Here is a 21304-nt window from a genome sequence, read left to right as displayed (position 1 = left end):
TCACCTATTCTCTCTCCATCCTAGCATATGGGAGATTGTAGATAGTGGAATGCACTTTAATAGTTCGGATAGTCCTATATTCATTAATGAGCAAATCCATAAGAATGCACAAGCTACTACTGTTCTTCTAGCCTCATTGTGCAGGGATGAATATAATAAAGTGAGTGGCTTGGATAACGCCAAGCAAATCTGGGATACCCTCAAGATCTCTCATGAGGGAAATGACGCTACCTTGCTCACCAAAATGGAGTTGGTGGAGGGCGAACTTGGACGGTTCGCGATGATAAGGGGCGAGGAGCCAACTCAAACATACAACCGGCTCAAGACCCTTGTCAACAAAATAAGGAGCTACGGAAGCACGCGATGGACGGACCACGACGTCGTCCGACTAATGCTAAGGTCCTTTACCGTTCTTGATCCTCATTTGGTGAATAATATTCGTGAGAATCCCAGGTACACCAAAATGTCGCCCGAAGAAGTCTTAGGAAAATTCGTCAGCGGGCGAATGATGATCAAGGAAGCAAGGTACGTGGACGACGCCTTGAATGGACCGATCAACGAACCACAACCTTTTGCTCTCAAAGCTACAAGAAGCAAGGAGGTGCTACCTAGCAAGGTGGCACAAATTGAGGCGGTCGGACTCAATGATGAAGAGATGGCTCTCATCATCAAACGCTTCAAGACGGTGCTAAAGGGTCACAAGGGGCAGCCAAGCAAGACCAAGACGAAGGGGAAGCGCTCATGCTTCAAGTGCGGTAAGATTGGTCATTTTATCGCTAACTGCCCCGATAATGATAGTGACCAGGAAAAGGGAAACAAGAGGGAAAAGAAGAAGCATTACAAGAAGGCAAAGGGCGAGGCGCATCTAGGCAAGGAGTGGGACTCGGATTGCTCCTCTTCCGACTCCGACAATGAAGGACTCGCCGCCACCGCCTTCAACAAATCAACCCTCTTCCCCAACGAGCGTCACACATGCCTTATGGCAAAGGAGAAGAAGGTATGTACTCGCAATTCTACCTATGCTTCTTCAAGTGAGGACGAATCTAGTGATGAGGATGAAGTAGATTATTCATGTTTGTTCAAGGGCTTAGATAGATCTAAGATAGACAAAATTAATGAATTAATTGATGCCTTGAATGAAAAGAATATACTTTTAGAAAAGCAAGAGGATTTGTTGTATGAAGAACATGATAAGTTTGTAGAGGCTCAAAAATCTCTTGCATTAGAAATTAAGAGGAATGAAATGCTTGCTTGTGAAGTGTCAACATGCCATGATTCTATTTCTAACTTAAAGAGCATAAACGATGATTTAAATGCTAAACTAGTAGAAGCAAATAAATCCAACTCTTGTGTTGAACATGTTGAAATTTGCACTAGGTGTAAGGATGTTGATATTAATGCCTGTAGTGAACACTTAGTTTCCATTTCAAAATTGAGTGATGAAGTGGCTAGTCTTAATGCTCAACTTAAGACTAGCAAAAGTGATTTTGAAAAACTAAAATTTGCTAGGGATGCCTACACGGTTGGTAGACACCCCTCAATTAAGGATGGACTTGGCTTCAAGAGGGAAGCCAAGAACTTAACAAGCCATAAGGCTCCCATTCCCGCCAAGGAAAAAGGGAAGGCCCCTATGGCTACTAGTGCTAAAAGGAACCATGCCTTTTTGTATCATGATAAACGACAAACTAGAAATAGAAGTTATGATGCTTTTGATTCATATGTTTATGATTCTCATGCCATGTTTGCTCCTAGTTCCTCTTATGTGTATGATAGAAATGTTACTAGGAGAAATGTTGTTCCTAAAAGAAATGCTATTCATCATGTGCCTAGAAGGAATGTTATTCATGCTCCTAGGAAAATAGCAAATGAACCTTCTACAATTTATTGTGCTTTGAATGCTTCATTTGCAATTTGTAGAAAGGATAGAAAAGTAATTGCTAGGAAGTTAGGGGCAAAATGCAAAGGTGATAAAACTTGCATTTGGGTCCCTAAGGAAATTGTGACTAACCTTGTAGGACCCAACAAGAGTTGGGTACCTAAGTCCCAAGCCTAAATTTGCCTTGCAGGTTTATGCATCCGGGGGTTCAAGCTGGATTATCGACAGCGGATGCACAAACCATATGACGGGGGAGAAGAAGATGTTCACCTCCTACGTCAAGAATAAAGATTCCCAAGATTCAATTGTATTCGGTGATGGGAATCAAGGCAAGGTAAAAGGTTTAGGTAAAATTGCAATTTCTAATGAGCACTCCATATCTAATGTATTTTTAGTAGAGAGTCTTGGATATAATTTGCTATCTGTTAGTCAATTATGTCATATGGGGTATAACTGTCTATTTACAAATGTAGATGTGTCTGTCTTTAGAAGAAGTGATGGTTCACTAGCTTTTAAGGGTGTATTAGACGGCAAACTTTATTTAGTTGATTTTGCAAAAGAAGAGGCCGGTCTAGATGCATGCTTAATAGCTAAGACTAGCATGGGCTGGCTGTGGCATCGCCGCTTAGCACATGTGGGGATGAAGAACCTTCACAAGCTTCTAAAGGGAGAACACGTGATAGGTTTGACTAACGTGCATTTCGAAAAAGATAGACCTTGTGCAGCTTGTCAAGCAGGTAAACAAGTGGGAGGAGCGCATCACAGCAAGAACGTAATGACCACTTCAAGACCCCTGGAGCTGCTGCATATGGACCTCTTCGGACCTGTCGCCTATCTGAGCATAGGAGGGAGTAAGTATGGTTTAGTTATTGTTGATGATTTTTCCCGCTTCACTTGGGTGTTCTTTTTGCAGGATAAGTCTGAAACCCAAGGGACTCTCAAGCGCTTCCTCAGGAGAGCTCAAAATGAGTTTGAGCTCAAGGTGAAGAAGATAAGGAGCGACAACGGGTCCGAGTTCAAGAACCTTCAAGTGGAGGAGTTCCTTGAAGAGGAAGGGATCAAGCACGAGTTCTCCGCTCCCTACACACCACAGCAAAATGGTGTGGTAGAGAGGAAGAACAGGACGCTCATCGACATGGCGAGGACGATGCTAGGAGAGTTCAAGACCCCCGAGTGCTTTTGGACGGAAGCCGTGAACACTGCTTGCCACGCCATCAACAGGGTCTACCTTCATCGCCTCCTCAAGAAGACGTCGTATGAGCTACTAACCGGTAACAAACCCAATGTATCGTACTTTCGTGTATTTGGGAGCAAATGCTACATTCTAGTGAAGAAGGGTAGAAATTCTAAGTTTGCTCCCAAAGCTGTAGAAGGGTTTTTATTAGGTTATGACTCAAATACAAAGGCGTATAGAGTCTTCAACAAATCATCGGGTTTGGTTGAAGTCTCTAGCGACGTTGTATTTGATGAGACTAATGGCTCTCCAAGAGAGCAAGTTGTTGATTGTGATGATGTAGATGAAGAAGATGTTCCGACAGCCGCTATACGAACCATGGCGATTGGAGAAGTGCGGCCACAGGAACAAGATGATGAAGATCAACCCTCTTCCTCAATTATGGTGCATCCCCCGACTCAAGACGATGAACAGGTTCATCAAAAGGAGGCGTGTGATCAAGGGGGAGCACAAGATGATAACGTGATGGAGGAAGAAGCGCAACCGGCACCTCCAACCCAAGTTCGAGCGATGATTCAAAGGGATCATCCCGTCGACCAAATTCTGGGTGATATTAGCAAGGGAGTAACTACTCGATCTCGATTAGTTAATTTTTGTGAGCATTACTCCTTTGTCTCTTTTATTGAGCCTTTCAGGGTAGAAGAGGCCTTGCTAGATCCGGACTGGGTGTTGGCCATGCAAGAGGAGTTAAACAACTTCAAGCGCAATGAAGTTTGGACACTGGTGCCTCGTCCGAAGCAAAATGTTGTGGGAACCAAGTGGGTGTTCCGCAACAAACAGGACGAGCACGGGGTGGTGACGAGGAACAAGGCTCGACTTGTGGCAAAAGGTTATGCCCAAGTCGCAGGTTTGGACTTTGAGGAGACTTTTGCTCCTGTGGCTAGGCTAGAGTCCATTCGTATCTTGCTAGCATATGCCGCTCACCATTCTTTCAGGTTGTACCAAATGGATGTGAAGAGCGCTTTCCTCAATGGGCCAATCAAGGAGGAGGTGTACGTAGAGCAACCCCCTGGCTTTGAGGATGAACGGTACCCCGACCATGTGTGTAAGCTCTCTAAGGCGCTCTATGGACTTAAGAAAGCCCCAAGAGCATGGTATGAATGCCTTAGAGACTTTTTACTTGCTAATGCTTTCAAGGTTGGGAAGGCCGATCCAACTCTTTTTACAAAGACATGTGATGGTGATTTGTTTGTGTGCCAAATTTATGTCGATGACATAATATTTGGTTCTACTAACCAAAAGTCTTGTGAAGAGTTTAGCAGGGTGATGACGCAGAAATTCGAGATGTCGATGATGGGCGAGTTGAACTACTTCCTTGGGTTCCAAGTGAAGCAACTCAAGGACGGCACCTTCATCTCCCAAACGAAGTACACGCAAGATCTGCTAAAGCGGTTTGGGATGAAGGACGCCAAGCCCGCAAAGACTCCGATGGGGACCGACGGACACACCGACCTCAACAAAGGAGGTAAGTCCGTTGATCAAAAAGCATACCGGTCAATGATAGGTTCCTTGCTTTACTTATGTGCTAGTAGACCGGATATTATGCTTAGCGTATGCATGTGTGCTAGATTTCAATCCGATCCTAAGGAGTGTCACTTAGTGGCGGTGAAGCGAATTCTTAGATATTTGGTTGCTACGCCTTGCTTCGGGCTCTGGTATCCAAAGGGGTCTACCTTTGACTTAGTTGGATACTCAGACTCCGACTATGCTGGATGTAAGGTCGATAGGAAGAGCACATCGGGGACGTGCCAATTCTTAGGAAGGTCCCTGGTGTCATGGAACTCTAAGAAACAAACATCCGTTGCCCTATCCACCGCTGAGGCCGAGTATGTTGCCGCAGGACAGTGTTGCGCGCAACTACTTTGGATGAGGCAAACCCTCCGGGACTTTGGCTACAATCTGAGCAAAGTCCCACTCCTATGTGACAATGAGAGTGCTATCCGCATGGCGGAAAATCCTGTTGAGCACAGCCGCACAAAGCACATAGACATCCGGCATCACTTTTTGAGAGATCACCAGCAAAAGGGAGATATCGAAGTGTTTCATGTTAGCACCGAGAACCAGCTAGCCGATATCTTCACTAAGCCTCTAGATGAGAAGACCTTTTGCAGGTTGCGTAGTGAGCTAAATGTCTTAGATTCGCGGAACTTGGATTGAATTGTAGCATACATGTACTTATGCTTTTGATCATGTTCCTCTCTGCATTTTGTTGCTTATTATGGTGCTCAAGTTGTACAAACATTAGGGGGAGATGTGTTACAACTTGACCCTTTGAGACTAACCATTTGCTTGAGTTTGCTTGACTTAGTCTCGAAGGTGAATTGAAAGGGAAAGGTGAACTTGGACCATGCAAGACTTCCACTGCACTCCGATGAGAGGGTAACTACTTCCAAGTTCATCTCAAGAAATCTTATTGCCATTTGATCTTAATTGAAGACTTTGGTGAGGCAATGGGGTTAAAAAGGCCAAGATTGATCCCGTTTTGGTGCTTGATGCCAAAGGGGGAGAAAATAAAGGCCAAAGCAATTAAATGGATCAGCTACCACTTGAGAGATTTTGAAAATAGTAGAATAGAGTTTTTGTTTTGTCAAAAGCTTTTATTATCTCTTTTGTCAAAAGTTGGCTTCTTGTGGGGAGAAGTATTGATTATGGGAAATAGGGGGAGTTTTTGAAATCTTTGATCAATCTCTTTTGGAATGACTCTCTTTATGCTTCAACATGTGTGTTTGACTTAGAGATAGAGATTTGAGTTGATTTGCAAAAACAAACCAAGTGGTGGCAAAGGATGATCCATATATGCCAAAATTGAATCAAAACCAATTTGAGTTTTTATTTGAAGTGATTTTGCACTTGTTCTAGTTGCTTTATGTTGTGTTGGCATAAATCACCAAAAAGGGGGAGATTGAAAGGGAAATGTGCCCTTGGGCCATTTCTAAGTATTTTGGTGATTGAGTGTCAACACAAGTGTTTAAATGTGAATCAACGCCCATGGATGAACAAGTTGCAAATCACAAGTAAAGGTATGTTTCTAAGCCTTAGTACATTGGTTTTGTGTACTAATATATTTGTCTAAGTGTTAGAAACAGATAGAAGAAGAGAAGAGAAGACTTGGCTGTGTACAGCCAAGAGGCTGTTTCGGTCTGGGGCACCGGACTGTCCGGTGGTGCACCGGACAGTGTCCGGTGCGCCAGGCTGCCCCAGCCGAAGAGGCCGCTCTCGGGTTTTTCTCCGGCGACTTCGGCTAAAATTCACCGGACTGTCCGGTGTGCACCGGACTGTCCGGTGAGCCAACGGTCGGCCGGGCCAACGGTCGGCCGCGCGATCGGCGCGTGACACGTGGCCGAGCCAACGGTCGGAAGGAAGCACCGGACTGTCCGGTGTGCACCGGACATGTCCGGTGCGCCAACGGTGCGCAGATCTGACTCTGACAGCAACGGTCGGATGCGCTGTTTAAGGAAACAAATCGGGCACCGGACAGTGTCCGGTGTGCACCGGACTGTCCGGTGCGCCACGAGACAGAAGGCAAAGATGGCCTTCCAGATTTGTTCCCAACGGCTCCTAGCTGCCTTGGGGCTATAAAAGGGACCCCTAGGCGCATGGAGGAGCACACCAAGCATTCCTACAACTCTTCTAAGCACCAAGACATCAATCTCACGCATTCGTTTCATTGTGATAGCATATAGAGCTCTTGTGGAGTTGTGAACTCTTTGTGTTGCGTTGCGAGCTCTTGTTGCGACTTGTGTGCGTGTTGTTGCTCTGATTTTCGAGTCTTGTGTGCGTTGCTCATTCCCACCTTACTCCGTATTTCTTTGTGAACTCAATTGTAAGGGCGAGAGACTCCAAGTTGTGGAGATTCCTCGCGAACGGGAAAAGATCAAAGAAAAGAAAAACACCGTGGTATTCAAGTTGATCATTGGATCACTTGAGAGGAGTTGAGTGCAACTCTCGTCCGTTGGGACGCCACAACGTGGAGTAGGCAAGTTTTGTACTTGGCCGAACCACGGGATAACCACCGTGTCAACTCTGTGATTGCTTTCTTGTGGTTATCGTGTTTTGAGTCCTCTCTAGCCACTTGGCCATACTTGTGCTAACCCTTAACAAGTTTTTGTGGCTTAAGTTTTGAAGCTTTACAGGATCACCTATTCACCCCCCCTCTAGGTGCTCTCAGATGTCCATCAGCTCGCTCGCCCTGGTGGGGGTCTTGCGACCCAGCTTGCTTACCAGGTCGCGGCAGGTGGTGCCGGCGAGGAACGCGCCGATGACATCCGAATCAGTGACGTTGGGTAGCTCGGTGCGCTGCTTCTAGAATCGTCGGATGTAGTCCCGGAGAGACTCCCCTGGCTGCTGGCGGCAGCTTCGGAGATCCCAGGAGTTCCCTGGGCGCACGTACGTGCCCTGGAAATTGCCGGCGAAGGCTTGGACCAGGTCGTCCCAGTTGGAGATCTGCCCCGGAGGCAGGTGCTCCAGCCAGGCTCGAGCGGTGTCGGAGAGGAACAGGGGGAGGTTGCGGGTGATGAGGTTGTCATCGTCCGTTCCACCCAGGTGGCAGGCCAGCTGATAGTCGCCTAGAGGGGGGGTGAATAGGGCGAAGCTAAAATTTAAAAATATAAACACAACTACAAGCCGGGTTAGCGTTAGAAATAGAAACGAGTCCGCGAGAGAGGGTGCAAAACAAATCGCAAGCAAATGAAGAGTGTGACACGCGGATTTGTTTTACCGAGGTTCGGTTCTCGCAAACCTACTCCCCGTTGAGAAGGCCACAAAGGCCGGGTCTCTTTCAACCCTTCCCTCTCTCAAACGGTCCCTCGGACCGAGTGAGCTTCTCTTCTCAAATCACTTGGGAATCAAACTTCCCGCAAGGACCACCACACAATTGGTGTCTCTTGCCTTGATTACAAGTGAGTGTTTGATCACAAGAAAGAATGCAAAAGAAAAGAAGCGATCCAAGCGCAAGAGCTCAAATGAACACTACAAATCACTCTCTCTAGTTACTAATGCTTTGTGTGGAGTTGGGAGAGGATTTGATCCCTTTTGGTGTGCTTTGTAATGAATGCTAGCTCTTGTATAGTGGTTGGAAGCTGGAAAACTTGGATGCTATGAATGGTGGGGTGGTTGGGGTATTTATAGCCCCAACCACCAAACATGACCGTTGGTGCAGGCTGACTGTCGTATGGTGCACCGAACAGTCCGGTGCGCCAGCCACGTCACCAAGGCCGTTGCGATTCGACTGTTGGAGCTTCTATCTTCTGGGCCCGCCTAGATGTCCGGTGCACACCGGACATGTACTGTTCAATGTCCGGTGTGCCTAACTTCTGCGCGCTTCTGGCGCGCATTAAATGCGCCTGCAGGTGACCGTTGGCGCGAAGTAGTCGTTGCTCTGCTGGTTCACCGGACAGTCCGGTGTACACCGGACATGTCCGGTGAATTATAGCGGAGCAGCCGCTGCGTTTTCCCGAGGCTGGCGAGTTCCGGAGGCCGCTCTTCCTTGGAGCACCGGACACTGTCCGGTGTACACCGGACAGTCCGGTGAATTATAGCGGAGTGCCTCTGGAAATTCCCGAAGGTGGCAAGTTTGAGTTGGAGTCCTCTGGTGCACCGGACACTGTCCGGTGTACACCGGACAGTCCGGTGCCCCAGACCAGAGGTGCCTTCGGTTGTCCCTTTGCTCCTTTGTTGAATCCAATATTTGATCTTTTTATTGGCTAAGTGTGAACCTTTTACACCTGTATAACTTATACACTAGAGCAAACTAGTTAGTCCAATTATTTGTGTTGGGCAATTCAACCACCAAAATTATTTAGGAACTAGGTGTAAGCCTAATTCCCTTTCAATCTCCCCCTTTTTGGTGATTGATGCCAACACAAACCAAAGCAAATATAGAAGTGCATAATTGAACTAGTTTGCATAATGTAAGTGCAAAGGTTGCTTGGAATTGAGCCAATATTAATACTTACAAGATATGCATGGATCGTTTCTTTTATTCTTAATATTTTGGACTACGCTTGCACCACATGTTTTGTTTGTGCAAATTCTTTTGTAAATCCTTTTCAAAGTTCTTTTGCAAATAGTCAAAGGTAAATGAATAAGATTTGGCAAAGCATTTTCAAGATTTGAAATTTTCTCCCCCTGTTTCAAATGCTTTTCCTTTGACTAAACAAAACTCCCCCTAATTGAGATCCTCCTCTTAGTGTTCAAGAGGGTTTTGATATATCATTTTTTGAAATACTACTTTCTCCCTCTTTTGAACACAATAGGATACCAATTGGAAATACTCTTTGAAAAACTAAGTTTGAAATTGGTGATGGTGTGGTCCTTTTGCTTTGGGCTCATACTTTCTCCCCCTTTGGCATGAATCGCCAAAAACGGAATCATTAGAGCCCTCGAGTTACATTCTCTCTCTTTGGTCAAAACAAATGAGTGAAGATTATACCAAAGATGGAGTCTTTTTGCTTGGTGCCCATGGTTTCTCCCCAAAAATGGAGAGTTGCTTGGAGTGATGGCGAAGGAAGAATTACGGAGTGGAAGCCTTTGTCTTCGCCGAAGACTCCAATTCCTTTTCAATACACCTATGACTAGGTTTGAAATAGACTTGAACACACATTAGTCATAGCATATGAAAGAGACATGATCAAAGGTATATAAATGAGCTATATGTGCAAGTCAACAAAAGAAGTTCCTAGAATCAAGAATATTTAGCTCATGCCTAAGTTTGTTAAAGGTTTGTTCATCAAGAGGCTTGGTAAAGATATCGGCTAATTGATCTTTAGTGTTAATATATGAAATCTCGATATCTCCCTTTTGTTGGTGATCCCTTAAAAAGTGATACCGAATGGCTATGTGTTTAGTGCGGCTATGCTCGACGGGATTATCCGCCATTTTGATTGCACTCTCATTATCACATAGCAAAGGGACTTTGGTCAATTTGTAACCGTAGTCCCGCAGGGTTTGCCTCATCCAAAGCAATTGCGCGCAACAATGGCCTGCGGCAATGTACTCGGCTTCAGCGGTGGAAAGAGCGACCGAATTTTGCTTCTTTGAAGCCCAAGACACCAAGGATCTTCCCAAGAACTGGCAAGTCCCCGATGTGCTCTTCCTATTGATTTTGCACCCCGCCCAATCGGCATCCGAATAACCAATTAAATCAAAAGTGGATCCCCTAGGATACCAAAGCCCAAACTTAGGTGTATAAGCCAAATATCTCAAGATTCATTTTACGGCCGTAAGGTGAGCTTCCTTAGGGTCGGCTTGGAATCTTGCACACATGCATACGGAAAGCATAATATCCGGTCGAGATGCACATAAATAGAGTAAAGAACCTATCATCGACCGATATACCTTTTGATCCACGGACTTACCTCCCGTGTCGAGGTCGAGATGCCCATTAGTTCCCATGGGTGTCTTGATGGGCTTGGCATCCTTCATCCCGAACTTGTTTAGAATGTCTTGAGTATACTTCGTTTGGCTAATGAAGGTGCCCTCTTGGAGTTGCTTCACTTGAAATCCCAAGAAGTACTTCAACTCCCCCATCATAGACATCTCGAACTTTTGTGTCATGATCCTACTAAATTCTTCACATGTAGACTCGTTAGTAGACCCAAATATAATATCATCAACATAAATTTGGCATACGAACAAGTCATTTTCAAGAGTTTTAGTAAATAAAGTAGGATCGGCCTTTCCGACTTTGAAGCCCTTAGCGATAAGGAAATCTCTAAGGCATTCATATCATGCTCTTGGGGCTTGCTTGAGCCCATAAAGCGCCTTAGAGAGCTTATAAACATGGTTAGGATACTCACTGTCTTCAAAGCCGGGAGGTTGCTCAACATAGACCTCTTCCTTGATTGGTCCATTGAGGAAGGCACTTTTCACGTCCATTTGGTAAAGCTTGAAGCCATGGTAAGTAGCATAGGCTAATAATATGCGAATTGACTCAAGCCTAGCTACGGGTGCATAGGTTTCACCGAAATCCAAACCTTCGACTTGGGAGTATCCCTTGGCCACAAGTCGAGCTTTGTTCCTTGTCACCACACCATGTTCATCTTGCTTGTTGCGGAAGACCCATTTGGTTCCTACAACATTTTGATTAGGACGTGGAACTAAATGCCATACCTCATTCCTAGTGAAGTTGTTGAGCTCCTCTTGCATCGCCACCACCCAATCCGAATCTTGGAGTGCTTCCTCTACCCTGTGTGGCTCAATAGAGGAAACAAAAGAGTAATGTTCACAAAAATGTACAACACGAGATCTAGTGGTTACCCCCTTATGAATGTCGCCGAGGATGGTGTCGACGGGGTGATCTCGTTGGATTGTTTGGTGGACTCTTGGGTGTGGCGGCCTTTTCTCTTCATCCTCCTTGTCTTGATCATTTTCATCTCCCGCTTGATCATTGCTGTCATCTTGAGGTGGCTCATTTTCTTGTTCTTCTACTTCATCAACTTGAGCTTCATCCTCATTTTGAGTCGGTGGAGATGCTTGCGAGGAGGAGGATGGTTGATCTTGTGCATTTGGAGGCTCTTTGGATTCCTTAGGACACACATCCCCAATGGACATGTTCCTTAGCGCGATGCACGGAGCCTCTTCAATACCTATCTCATCAAGATCAACTTGCTCTACTTGAGAGCCATTAGTCTCGTCAAACACAACGTCACAAGAAACTTCAACTTGTCCAGTGGACTTGTTAAAGACTCTATATGCCCTTGTGTTTGAATCATATCCTAGTAAAAAGCCTTCTACAGTCTTAGGAGCAAATTTAGATTTTCTACTTCTTTTAATAAGAATGAAGCATTTGCTACCAAAGACTCTAAAATATGAAATGTTGGGCTTTTTACCGGTTAGGAGTTCGTATGATGTCTTCTTGAGGATTCAGTGTAGATATAACCGGTTGATGGCGTAGCAGGCGGTGTTGACCGCCTCGGCCCAAAACCGATCCAAAGTCTTGTACTCATCAAGCATGGTCCTTGCCATGTCCAATAGAGTTCGATTCTTCCTCTCTACTACACCATTTTGTTGTGGCGTGTAGGGAGAGGAGAACTCATGCTTGATGCCCTCCTCCTCAAGGAAGCCTTCAATTTGAGAGTTCTTGAACTCCGTCCCGTTGTCGCTTCTTATTTTCTTGATGGGAAATTTGGATCCATACCATTAAAAGATCACCACTTTGGATTCATACCATTACTATCTCACTTACATGTGGGTCCACATGAGTCAATGACATGTGGGGTCCATGGTATATATCTAAAGTTTGGATCTTTTAATGGTATAGATCCAATTGTTCCTTTCTTGATCCTTAAGCCGAACTCATTTTGAGCCCGTCTCAAGAATCCCTTTAAGGTCTCTTGGGTTTGAGATTTTTCCTGCAAAAAGAATACCCAAGTGAAGCGAGAATAATCATCCACTATTACAAGACAATACTTACTCCCGCCGATGCTTATGTAGGCAATCGGGCCGAATAGATCCATATGGAGTAGCTCAAGCGGCCTATCGGTCGTCAAGATGTTCTTGTGTGGATGATGGGCACCAACTTGCTTCCCTGCTTGGCATGCGCTACAAATCCTGTCTTTCTCAAAATGAACATTGGTTAGTCCTAAAATGTGTTCTCCCTTTAGAAGCTTGTGAAGATTCTTCATCCCAACATGGGCTAGTCGGCGATGCCAGAGCCAACCCATGTTAGTCTTAGCAATTAAGCATGTGTCGAGTTCAGCTCTATCAAAATCTACCAGGTATAGCTGACCCTCTAGCACACCCTTAAATGCTATTGAATCATCACTTCTTCTAAAGACAGTGACACCTACATCAGTAAAGAGACAGTTGTAGCCCATTTTGCATAATTGTGACACGGAAAGCAAATTGTAATCTAATGAATCTACAAGAAAAACATTGGAAATAGAATGGTCAGGAGATATAGCTATTTTACCCAAACCTTTGACCAAACCTTGATTTCCATCCCCGAATGTGATAGCTCGTTGGGGATCTTGGTTTTTCTCATAGGAGGAGAACATTTTCTTCTCCCCTGTCATGTGGTTTGTGCACCCGCTGTCGATGATCCAACTTGAGCCTCCGGATGCATAAACCTACAAAACAAGTTTAGTTCTTGACTTTAGGTACCCAAATGGTTTTGGGTCCTTTGGCATTAGACACAAGAACTTTGGGTACCCAAACACAAGTCTTTGACCCCTTGTGTTTGCCCCCAACATATTTGGCAACTACTTTGCCGGATTTGTTAGTCAACACATAAGATGCATCAAAAGTTTTAAATGAAATGCTATGTTTATTTGAAGCACTAGGAGTTTTCTTCTTAGGCAACTTAGCACGAGTTGGTTGCCTAGAGCTAGATGTCTCACCCTTAAACATAAAAGCATGGTTAGGGCCAGAGTGAGACTTCCTAGAATGAATTCTCCTAATTTTGTCCTCGGGATAACCGGCAGGGTATAAAATGTAACCCTCGTTATCCTGAGGCATGGGAGCCTTGCCCTTAACAAAGTTAGACAATCTTTTAGGAGGGGCATTAAGTTTGACATTGTCTCCCTTTTGGAAGCCAATGCCATCCTTGATGCCAGGGCGTCTCCCACTATAGAGCATACTTCTAGCAAATTTAAAATTTTCATTTTCTAAGTTATGCTCGGCAATTTTAGCATCTAATTTTGCTATATGATCATTTTGTTGTTTAATTAAAGACATGTGATCATGAATAGCATTAATATCAACATCTCTGCATCTAGTACAAATAGAAGTGTGCTCAATAGTAGATGTAGAGGGTTTGCAAGAGTTTAATTCTACAACCTTAGCATGTAGCATATCATTCTTAGTTCTAAGGTCGGAAATAGTAGCATTGCAAACATCAAAATCTTTAGCCTGAGCAAGCAATGTTTCATTTTCAATCCTAAGGTTAGCAAGAGAAATGTTCAATTCTTCAATCCTAGCAAGTAAATCATCATTATTATTTCTAGAATTGGTAATTGAAACATTACAAACATGAGAATCAACATTAGCTAACAAATTAGCATTTTCATTTCTAAGGTTGTCTATTGTCTCATGGCAAGTGCTTAGCTCACTAGATAATTTTTCACATTTCTCAATTTCTAGAGCATAAGCATTTTTAACCTTTACATGTTTCTTATTTTCCTTAATTAGGAAGTCCTCTTGAGAATCCAAAAGGTCATCCTTTTCATGAATAGCACTAATTAATTCATTTAATTTTTCCTTTTGTTCCATGTTAAGGTTGGCAAAAAGGGTACGCAAATTATCTTCCTCATCACTAGCATTATCATCACTAGAGGACTCATATCTAGTAGAGGATTTAGGTTTAACCTTCTTCTTTTTGCCGTCCTTTGCCATGAGGCACTTGTGGCCGACGTTGGGGAAGAGGAGTCCCTTGGTGACGTCGATGTTGGCGGCGTCCTCGTCGGAGGAGTCGGTGGAGCTCTCGTCCGAGTCCCACTCCTGGCAAACATGGGCATCGTTGCCCTTCTTCTTGTAGTACCTCTTCTTTTCTCTCCTCTTTCCCTTCTTGTCGTTGTCCCTGTCACTGTCACTTGATAATGGACATCTAGCAATAAAGTGACCGGGCTTACCACACTTGTAGCAAACCTTCTTGGAACGGGATTTGTAGTCCTTCCCCTTCCGTTGCTTGAGGATTTGGCGAAAGCTTTTGATGATTAAGGCCATCTCCTCATTGTCGAGCTTGGAGGCGTTAATTGGTTGTCTACTCGGTGTAGACTCCTCCTTCTTCTCCTCCGTCGCCTTGAATGCCACCGGTTGTGCTTCGGACGTGGAGGGTTCATCAAGCTCGTTGATCTTCTTTGAGCCCTTGATCATACATTCAAAGCTCACAAAATTCCCGATTACTTCCTCGGGGGTCATTAGTGTGTATCTAGGATTACCACAAATTAATTGAACTTGAGTGGGGTTAAGGAAAATAAGAGATCTTAGAATAACCTTAACCACCTCGTGGTCATCCCATTTCTTGCTCCCGAGGTTGCGCACTTGGTTCACCAAGGTTTTGAGCCGGTTGTACATATCTTGTGGCTCCTCCCCTTGGCGAAGACGGAAGCGACCAAGCTCCCCCTCGATCGTCTCCCGCTTGGTAATCTTGGTGAGTTCATCACCCTCGTGCACGGTCTTGAGTAAGTCCCAAATCTCCTTTGCATTCTTCAACCCTTGCACTTTGTTGTATTCCTCCTTGCTTAGAGAGACGAGGAGTATGGTTGTAGCTTGAGAGTTGAAGTGCTCGATTTGGGCCACTTCGTCCTCATCATAGTCTTCATCCCCTACGGATGGTACCTGTGCACCAAACTCAACAACATCCCATATGCTTTTGTGGAGTGAGGTTAGATGGAATCACATTAAATCACTCCACCTAGCGTAATCTTCACCATCAAATGTTGGTGGTTTGCCTAATGGGACGGAAAGCAAAGGTGTATGTTTGGAAATGCGAGGGTAGCATAGGGGGATCTTACTATACTTCTTGCGCTCTTGGCGCTTAGAAGTGACGGATGCCGCGTCGGAGCCGGAGGTGGATGGCGATGAAGAATCGGTCTCGTAGTAGACCACATTCCTCATCCTCTTTTTCTTGTCCCCACTCCGACGCGTCTTGTGAGAAGAGGATTTCTCCTTCTTCTCCTTTTGGTGTGAAGAAGACTTCTTCTCCTTCCCTTTGGAGGAGTTCTTCTTCTCCTTCCTCTTGGTGCGGGACTCTTCCGATGAAGTGCTCCCATGGCTTGTAGTGGGCTTTTCGCCGGTCTCCATCTCCTTCTTGGCGTGATCTCCCGACATCACTTCGAGCAGTTAGGCTCTAATGAAGCACCGGGCTCTGATACCAATTGATAGTCGCCTAGAGGGGGGGTGAATAGGGCGAAGCTGAAATTTAAAAATATAAACACAACTACAAGCCGGGTTAGCGTTAGAAATAGAAACGAGTCCGCGAGAGAGGGTGCAAAACAAATCGCAAGCAAATGAAGAGTGTGACACGCGGATTTGTTTTACCGAGGTTCGGTTCTCGCAAACCTACTCCCCGTTGAGGAGGCCACAAAGGCCGGGTCTCTTTCAACCCTTCCCTCTCTCAAACGGTCCCTCGGACCGAGTGAGCTTCTCTTCTCAAATCACTTGGGAATCAAACTTCCCGCAAGGACCACCACACAATTGGTGTCTCTTGCCTTGATTACAAGTGAGTGTTTGATCACAAGAAAGAATGCGAAAGAAAAGAAGCGATCCAAGCGCAAGAGCTCAAATGAACACTACAAATCACTCTCTCTAGTTACTAATGCTTTGTGTGGAGTTGGGAGAGGATTTGATCCCTTTTGGTGTGCTTTGTAATGAATGCTAGCTCTTGTATAGTGGTTGGAAGCTGGAAAACTTGGATGCTATGAATGGTGGGGTGGTTGGGGTATTTATAGCCCCAACCACCAAACATGACCGTTGGTGCAGGTTGACTGTCGTATGGTGGACCGGACAGTCCGGTGCACACCGGACATGTCCGGTGCGCCAGCCACGTCACCAAGGCCGTTGCGATTCGACCGTTGGAGCTTCTGTCTTCTGGGCCCGCCTGGATGTCCGGTGCACACCAGACATGTACTGTTCAATGTCCGGTGTGCCAGCGCGCGCGTGCCTAACTTCTGCGCGCTTCTGGCGCGCATTAAATGCGCCTGCAGGTGACCGTTGGCGCGAAGTAGCCGTTGCTCTGCTGGTTCACCGGACAGTCCGGTGTACACCGGACATGTCCGGTGAATTATAGCGGAGCAGCCGCTGTGTTTTCCCGAGGCTGGCGAGTTTCGGAGGCCGCTCTTCCTTGGAGCACCGGACACTGTCCGGTGTACACCAGACAGTCCGGTGAATTATAGCGGAGTGCCTCTGGAAATTCCCGAAGGTGGCAAGTTTGAGTTGGAGTCCTCTAGTGCACCGGACACTGTCCGGTGGTGCACCGGACAATGTCTGGTGTACACTGGACAGTCCGGTGCCCCAGACCATAGGTGCCTTCGGTTGTCCCTTTGCTCCTGTGTTGAATCCAATATTTGATCTTTTTATTGGCTAAGTGTGAACCTTTTACACCTGTATAACTTATACACTAGAGCAAACTAGTTAGTCCAATTATTTGTGTTGGGCAATTCAACCACCAAAATTATTTAGGAACTAGGTGTAAGCCTAATTCCCTTTCACCAGTCGATAGTCCGCGAGCCACAGTTCCGGTCTCGTCTCCCCCGAGTACTTTGTGATAGTAGTCGGGGTTCGGAACCGGGTCGGGAACGGCGCCCGTCGTATGGCCCGGCTGAAAGCCTGCGGACCGGGTGGTTCGGGCGAGGGACTCCGATCCTCCCCGCTGTCATAGCATCCCCCACGCCTGGGGTGGTAGCCTCGGCGCACCTTCTCGTCGAGGTGGGCTCGACGGTTGCGGTGATGGTGCTCGTTGCCGAGGCGACCCGGGGCCGCAGGCGCTGTGTTGCGCGTGCGCCCGGTGTGGACCGAGTCTTCCTGCATGAATCGGGAAGTCGCGGCGCGATGTTCCGAGGGGTACCCCTGCCTTCGGGAGGCAGAGCTTTCGGCCCGTCGGACCGCGGCATCCTCCAGGGGATTCTTGAGCTCTCCCTGGATACGCTGCCCCTCGATGGTAGATGGCTCCGGCATCGCGCGGAGAAGTATTGTCGCTGCAGCCAGGTTTTGGCCGACCCCACTAGAAACCGGTGGTGGCCTTACCCTGACATCGTCGGCGATGCGGTGCTGGATGCCCTGAGGTAGATGACGCACTTCTCCGGCCGAAGGTTGGCCCGCCCATTCCTGCCCAACGTCCCGGCGGAACGGCTCAAGTGTTACTGCTCCCTCGTCGAGCCTGACCTGCATCTCGCGGATTTGCTCGAGCTGTGGGTCATGACCCCCCGCCGGGACGGGGACCACAGCTAGCTCCCGAAGGATGTCAACGCGAGGCACAGGCCAAGGGGGATCACCGTTCTCCGGCATACCAAGATGGTTGCCTTCGTCAGGACCCCCTAGATCGACGTGGAAACAATCACGACTTGGGCCGCAGTCCTCGTCGCCGAGGCTGCGGCTACCGTCGGAACAGTCGAAAAGGCAGTAGTCGCATGCGGTCATAAAGTCCCGCATGGCACTGGGGTTACCAAGTCCGGAGAAATCCCAACTAAAGTCGGGCTCGTCATCTTCCTCGGAACCCGAGGGCCCATAGGTCGAGACGGCCGTCAACCGGTCCCAGGGTGACCGCATACGATACCCTAAAGGGTTTGGACTCGCCTCTATGAGAGCGTCCACCAAAGCGAAGTCGCTTGGTGGGTCGAGGCTGAATCCAAAAGGCACGAGATGGGAATCGGTCGGTACCTCTTGGTCGACGGGCGGTGACGAAGTCACGTCAGGGGCAGACTGCACCGTCGTCTCAGGTACGAGGGTGACGCCTAGCAAGTCCTTTGCAAGCGTGCTGGCGTCGTCCGTTTGCTTGGAGTTGGCGTGTTGCGGGGAGACGGCGCTCGTCTTCATCTCAGACGCGAGGTCGATGCCCGACGTGCCCCCTGTTGGGGCGCCGGCGCCGTCGACTCGCTCGACAGCCGACGAGGTGCCGCCTCCTGCTTGGCCTTGGTTGCCCAGCCTCCTCCTCCGTCGGCGGGGGAGGGGACGGGACAAGCCCAAATGTTGTTCTTCCACCACGTGGGGAAGACGTCGTCGATACCGCCGCCGACGGGCAGGTTGTCGGCCGCCATTGTCGCTGTCGCGCGGCGGGGGAAGGAGTATCATGTCGTAGATGCCGTCGAGGGACATGAACTCAAGACTCCCGAAACGGAGCACCGTCCCGGGCTGGAAAGGTTGCTGGAGACTGCCCATCTGGAGCTTGACGGGAAGCTGTTCGTCAACACGCAGCAGTCCCCTACCTGGCGCGCCAACTGTCGGCGTTTCGAACCCGGGGGGTCCCTGGACCGACGAGTAAATTGTCGTCGCGTGCCCCAGCCCAGATGGGTCGGCGCGAGACGGAGCGCGAAGGGGGGAAGAAGCCGGAGGGAGACAGGCGTAAAAGGGGAACCCGCGGCCTTCGTGTTTGTCCCGCGCCCAGGTCGGGTGCGCTTGCAGTAGGGGGTTACAAGCGTCCACGCGGGAGGGAGCGAGCGGCTTACGCGAGCGCCGTCCCGTCCTTCCCCGCACGGCCCACCCTCTGTAAGAGGGCCCTGGACCTTCCTTTTATAGGCGTAAGGAAAGGATCCAAGTGTATAATGGGGGTGTAGCAGTGTGCTAACGTGTCTAGCGGAGGAGAGCTAGTGCCCTAAGTACATGCCATCGTGGCAGCCGGATAGGTTTTGGCACCCGGTTCGTGTGATGTCGTGGCCGTCGGAGGAGCGCTGGAGCCTGGCGGAAGGACAGCTGTCGGGGCTGTCGAGTCCTTGCTGACGTCTCCTTGCTTCCGTAAGGGGGCTGAGAGCCGCTGTCGTCATAGAGCATGCGGGGCGCCATCATTACTTGTTTACCGGGACGAGCCAGATGGGACGCCGGTCTTGTTTCCCGTAGCCTGAGTTAGCTTGGGGTAGGGTAATGATGGCGCCTCCTATGACGTGGTCGGTCCGAGCCCTGGGTTGGGCGAGGTGGAGGCCCCTCCGAGGTCGAGGTCGAGTCTGTCTTCCGAGGCCGAGGTCGAGTCCGAGCCCCTGGGTCGGGCGAGGCGGAGACCGTCGGCTGAGTCCAGGGCTGAGTCCGAGCCCTAGGGTCGGGCGATGCGGAGTTCGTCGTCTTCCGGGGCTGAGCCCGAGTCCGAGCCCTAGGGTCGGGCGAAGCGGAGTTCGTCGTCTTCCGGGGCTGAGCCCGAGTCCGAGCCCTGGGGTCGGGCGAAGCGGAGTTCGTCGTCTTCCGGTTCTGAGCCCGAGTCCGAGCCCTAGGGTCGGGCGAAGCGGAGTTCGTCGTCTTCCGGGGCTGAGCCCGAGTCCGAGCCTTGGGGTCGGGCGAAGCGGAGTTTGTCGTCTTCCGGGGCTGAGCTCGAGTCCGAGCCCTGGGGTCGGGCGATGCGGAGTTTCCTATGGCGCCTGAGGCCGGACTTGGCTGCTGTCAGCCTCGCTCTGTCGAGTGGCACAGCAGTCGGAGCGGCGCAGGCGACGCTGTCCTCTTGTTAGGCCGGTCAGTGGAGCGGCGAAGTGACTGCGGTCACTTCGGCTTTGTCGACTGAAGGGCGCGTGTCAGGATAAGGTGTCAGGCCACCTTTGCATTAAATGTTTGCGTTAAAATGCTCCTGCGATACGGTCGGTCGGCGTGGCGACTTGGCCAAGGTTGCTTCTTGGCGAAGACTAGGCCTCGGGTGAGCCGAAGGTGCGCCCGTTGCTTGAGGGGGTCCTCGGGCGAGACGTGAATCCTCCGGGGTCGGCTGCCCTTGCCCGAGGCTGGGCTCGAGCGAGGCGAGATCGTGTCCCTTGAGTGGACCGAGCCTTGACTTAATTGTACCCATCAGGCCTTTGCAGCTTTGTGCTGATGGGGGTTACCAGCTGAGATTAGGAGTCTTGAGGGTACCCCTAATTATGGTCCCCGACACTATTATTAAGCAACATGACTCAGTTCAAACATCACACAACAGAAAATTGTCAAGTGCAGAAACATAAAATTGTTCTCGAAAAACAAATTACAGTACTTCTCAACCAGTAACCCTTTCACTTGCTTGACGACGAGCTTCCAGTTACCCTTGCCAAAATCTCCTGTTGTTTTGCCTCGTAGTACTGTCGAAGTAGGGGGTTACATTTTGTCAAATCCATGCTCAATATGAGAACCTCCTGTTCTGTGTCCTCCTTCACCTTTTGTCGTTCCATCTTCATCTTCTCTAAATTTAGCTTCTTTCTCTCCAATATCAGTTTCTGCCTCTCTTGTTTTTTCATGAACTCCAACTTCTTCTCCTCAGTTGAAGCTACTGATTTGTAGACAGATAACCGTTCCAAAGATAGCTCACCCATCCGTGTTAGGTACTCCGAATCAGTGGATGATGTGTTCTCTGATCTTTGCTTCTTTGCCTTTTCCTTGGATGAATCACGACCAAGCGGACTCTTCGAAGTAAAGCTTGATGGAGCTGAGTCTTCAGCACCATCTAAGTCAATAGTATTTGATTGGGTACCAACTGGGTTGGGTGGAGGATTTTGGGTGCCCATGTGCTGGTCCATCCATTTAGGTTGATCCTTCAATATGGACCAGCAATGTAAGAAATGGAAGGGCTTCTTTTCAACTGCAGCAAACCGAGTAGC

This window comes from Zea mays, chromosome 3 (assembly GCF_902167145.1).
Source record: "Zea mays cultivar B73 chromosome 3, Zm-B73-REFERENCE-NAM-5.0, whole genome shotgun sequence".
Taxonomy (NCBI): Eukaryota; Viridiplantae; Streptophyta; class Magnoliopsida; order Poales; family Poaceae; genus Zea; species Zea mays.
The sequence above is the reverse complement of the archived record's forward strand: the minus strand, read 5'-3'. Positions refer to the sequence as shown.